Source organism: Gossypium arboreum, chromosome 10, assembly GCF_025698485.1.
Source record: "Gossypium arboreum isolate Shixiya-1 chromosome 10, ASM2569848v2, whole genome shotgun sequence".
Lineage (NCBI taxonomy): Eukaryota > Viridiplantae > Streptophyta > Magnoliopsida > Malvales > Malvaceae > Gossypium > Gossypium arboreum.
The window spans coordinates 82,299,345-82,304,263 of record NC_069079.1 but is presented as its reverse complement, the minus strand read 5'-3'; the positions used below and the strand labels follow the sequence as shown (position 1 = coordinate 82,304,263).

The window sequence follows — 4,919 nt, the reverse complement described above, 5'->3', positions numbered from 1 at the left end:
GGTGTGAGATAAAATAGAATGTAAGTACTTTAAGGATGGAGGGAGAGCTGAGGCCTTGGAGCAACTGGGGTCGTAGGTGGCCAAACGTGGTACTAGTGCGTCCTAGCATCGTGAAGGAGAACGATGGATGTAGCGGTTGAGAGCATGTAAATCATTCTCCTCCTTGAACTCCTCCGTATATAAACCCAGTGCAGTGCCGAATTCTAGGACGATTAGCTGGCGGACTAATCTACCTAGGAGAAACTGGACCGTGTCGGGATAATCGTAGTTTGTCATTACGGTCTGAAAATGAAACGTTGAGCATAGTTTCATCATGAGCTTGAGATATGTTGGCTCGATGATCCTAAAGAAAAGCTTCCACGATTCGGTGGTTAGGAGGGCCCGAATCGCATCAGCCAACTGAACTTGTTCTACTGCAGCCTAGTCGATGCAGCGGCCCGCAATTAAAGGTCGGGCCTGGAGTATTTGGAAAAGTTCTTCTTGGGGTCCAATGGGGAACTGCAGGAAATGGTGACGAATTTTCGTGGTAGGACCTGAGGAAGATGACGCTCCCTTCCTTTTCTTTGAAGTAGGGACGGCGGCCTTTTTACCACGTGAAGACAACATTGTATACCTGCAATATAAAAAAGAACAATAGTAGGTAAACGAATTTGAAAAGGAAAAAGCCATAAATTTGAACAAACAATTTCAGCCAAAACTACTAATACTAACCAAACTCAACCAAAATAATCAATTTGGTAGCATAATTTCGTGACATTAACAGGGTAATAGCATGAGAATGAGCATAGTAATGGCATGGGTATGATAAGAGAATGAGGCTTTCCTAACAACTCGATTCAACATGAAATGTATGATAAATAACCTAAGAATGCAAATTAAATAATAGAATAATGAAAAAAATGAAAATATTATGAGAAGAATGAAGATTATTTTGATAATAAGCATTAGAAATGAGTAAAATAGAAGTGAAAAGAGTAAACAAACGCTAAGGAAGAGAGATTGGGCGTCAAAAATGGTGTGGGGAGCGGTACACGGGTGTGGTAGGGAGGCCGTGTGGACTTGCAGCAGCTAGGGTTAGGGATTTTGAGTGAAGAAGACAATGAATAGTGTGGGGTATTTATAGATTTTGGGTCAAACAGCCATGGAACACGCCCGTGTTCCCCAATTTTTACCCTTGCAATTAATGAATTTTAAATTTGGGCGCGTCTGACAATTGGCCCAAGCCCGTGTTCCTTGGGCTATGGGTGCACACGGCCGTGTCTGTCTTTGTTCACTTCTCCTACGCCTGTGTATATAGTCCCACGCCCATGTGAATCTAACAGGTTCGACCATGGTTGCTTGGCACATGCGTGTCGCACGCTTGTGTTAATTTGACAGGTTTGGCCACAGTTTCAAGGCCCGAGCGTGTCGCACGCCCGTGTTGTTTTGGAAGGTTCACCCACGGTCATGTTGCACGGCCGTGGCAATTTATCGTAGCCCGTGCTAGGAAAAATCTTTGCCCTGTTTCCACGTGGCCTAAGGCACGCAAGTATGCTTGGCCGTGTCTGTGTGGTAAACCTGTATTCAAGAGCTCCGTTAGTGAGTTAGGTATTAAACACTAAAATTTAAAGAAGTTAATACAGTTAGTACTCGGGTTGCCTCCTGAGAAGCGCTTATTTATAGTTTAAGCTCGACTTACCTCTCCATTGAATGGTCATGGTGGTTTGAGGAGTTTATACTCCTCATTCATGCTGTGAATCTCATCAAAATAAGGTTTTAGGCAGGTATTGTTTACCTTAAAAGTGTCGAAATTAGGATGATTTACCTTGACTGTACCTAATAGGAAAATGCTAAGTACCATAAGAGGGATTTCTTCATTCAGTTTGGTAGTGACAATGTGAGGATCTGCGGCATCTAATAAAACTTTATCTCCAACTTTAAGTTGATTTGGAAAGGTATCGAGCTCATTCTGGCGTAATTTTGGTTTATTGTGTGTTCTCAGTTTATGTGTCCGCCATTCATCTAGCTCCTCGATTTGTAGCCTCCGTTCTTCATGAATAGGTCCTCTACTATTACTTAAAAGTGGCTCATGTACTTCCTTCAAACTCATTTCCTGCAAAGTAGGTTGCACCATATTGTCAGTTTTAGTATAGTGGTTTAGACAATCACCTTCAATTTTCGATGTGTTGCCGAAATTGCGAGCTTGAAGGGTGATTTTTTCGTCTCCCACACAAAGTGTGAGCTCACCTGTGCCAAAATCAATAATCGTTTTAGCAGTTGCTAAAAAGGGCCTTCCTAAAATCAAAAGAGTGTTGCTATCCTCCTTTAGGTCTAAAACAACGAAGTCAATGGGAAATATAAATTTATCGATTTCAACTAGCACATCTTCAATAATACCCCAGGAAATCTTATAGTTTTATCTACTAATTCAATTCTCATCCTAGTCTGTTTGGGTTTCCCAAGACCTAGTTGTTTAAACATTTTGTAAGGCATGACGTTAATACTAGCCCCTAAATCAGCTAATGCATTATTAACATCTAAACTATCAATTAAGCAAGGAATTGTAAAACTCCCTAGATCTTTTAATTTGTTGGGTAGCTTATTCTACAGAATAGCTGAGCAAACTGCGTTTAGCTTCACATGCGAGACCTCGTCCAACTTCCACTTATTTGCTAAAAGCTCCTTTAAAAATTTCATTGCGTTTGGCATCTGCGATAGGGCTTCAATAATCGGTAAGTTAATATGTAATTTTTTTAAGAGTTTAAGGAATTTACCAAAATGTTCATCTGAACTGTCTTCCCTTGTCAGATTAGGGTATGGCACATGAGGTTTGTATTCTGTACTTACTGGTTTCTACTCATTGTGGTCTACCTCACCTTTGCCTTTGCTTATCTCAGTTTCTTGCCTTGAATCTGGTTCAAGTGTGACTAACCCTTCCTCGTCTTGACTAGTAATCGCGTTGAGTTGCTCCCTTGGGTTAGATTCTGTGTTGCTTGGCAAGCTACCTTATGGTCGTTTAGAAATCAACTTGGCAAGCTGTCCCATCTGGGTTTCGAGCCTTTGGATCGATGCTTGTTGATTCTTAAGTGCTGTCTCGGTGTTTTAAAAATGGGTTTCTGACACCAAGATAAACTTTGAGAGCATTTCTTCAAGGTTCGGCTTCTTTTCCTATTGGTAGGGTGGTTGTTGGAAACCCGGAGGATGTTGTGGCCTTTGATTTTCTTGATCGCCCCACGAGAAATTGGGATGGTTCCCCCAACCTGCATTATAAGTGTTACTATATGGGTTATTTTGGGATCTAGAGTTATTGATACCCATTTATTGGACTTTTTCCTCCTTGATGCTAGGGTTGAAGGGTTGATATTCTGTGTATGCTCCTCCTCTATTCGAATCGCACCTCATCACTGGATGTACCTGAGTAGAATCACACAAACCGTCAATCTTTTCATTTAAAAGTTCTACTTGGTTAGATAGCATAGTAACCGCGTTGAGGTTGAAAACACCGGCTGCTTTCGTCGGCTTTGTTCTCATAACTTGCCATTGATAGTTATTCAGTGACATCTCTTTAATAAATTCGTAAGCAGCCTCAGGTGTTTTATTATTGATAGTTCCTCCAGCGGTTGCATCAATCATCTGCTGAGTCGAAGGATTCAGGCCATTATGGAACGTTTGAACCTGTAGCCAAAGCGGTAACCCATGGTGAGGGAACCTTCTCAAAAGATCCTTCTATCTCTCCCATGCATCGTAGAGTGTTTCTAAATCCATCTGCACAAAAGAAGAGATATCATTACGTAATTTGACTGTTTTAGCTAGTGGAAAATATTTTAATAAAAATTTTTCGGTCATTTGTTCCCAAGTAGTGATTGACCCTCACGGTAACAAGTTCAACCGCTATTTAGCCTTATTCCTTAACGAAAAGGGAAACAACCGAAGATGGATGGCATCATCAGAAACACCATTGATTTTAAATGTATCGCAAAATTCTAGGAAATTTGCCAAATGAGCGTTGGGATCCTCGTCCTGCAAACCATCAAACTGAACAAACTATTGTATCATTTGAATTGTGTTAGGTTTCAGTTCAAAATTATTTGTAGCAACAGCAGGTCTAACTATACTTGACTCAGTTCCTATTAAATTAGGTTTAGCATAATCATATATAGTGCGCGGAGCATGATTCTGATTAACAGCAATCGTAGGAGGTAGCGGATTTTCTTGGTTTTCAGCCACCTCCTCGGTTGTGGTTGAAGTATCGTCCTCTTGCTCGTTCTCTATGTATCTTAAGCTTCGCCTTATTTCTCTCTGGTTTCTGTGAACTGTGTGATCAATCACACTGTCAAAAAGTAATGGTCCTGATGGGTTTCTTCTAGTCATAAACTATAAGAACCTGCAAGAAAAAGGGAAAAATAAGAATTAGTGATAAAAATTAGAAATAAATTTAATTTACAGTAAAAGTAAATGGCTAAAGTAATAAAAATCGAGTGTTCCTAATATCTTAGCTCCCCGACAACGGCACCAAAAACTTGATGCGTGATACTCGTGACAGGTTTTAAATATTTATAATGAATCGTTCTTGAAACTAACTCTTATCACGATGAAGGCAAGTGTACCTATAGAATAGTAGTATAGCTTTAGCAAGACCGGATTGTCGAACCCAAAGGAACTAAAAGTACTAGTAATGACTGTCTTTTTATTATCTAGCCTAAGAATAATGGGGTTTGTTTTAACTAACTAATTAACTAAACTAAGAAATCACAGAAAATAGAATTGGGGAATTACGTTAGGAAAAATGATTGAATTGAGACAATACCTAAGGAAAAATCCACCTAGACTTCACTTGTTATTTGTCTCTGAATCGGACGATTTATTCATGTGACTTGATCCGTAGAAATCCCTAAGTTTTATTATTATCCCTCTCGAGACTAACAACGTCTAATACTAGG

At 40.0% G+C, this 4,919-nt stretch overlaps 1 non-coding gene across 1 annotated transcript; it reads left to right on the top strand.

The window, feature by feature from the left end:
• The first annotated feature begins 3,670 nt into the window (after window positions 1-3,670).
• LOC128283322 (small nucleolar RNA R71) lies at window positions 3,671-3,777 on the top strand. Its single transcript, XR_008273663.1, has one exon. It is a non-coding gene; the product is annotated as a small nucleolar RNA R71 (small nucleolar RNA).
• The last annotated feature ends 1,142 nt before the right edge of the window (window positions 3,778-4,919 follow it).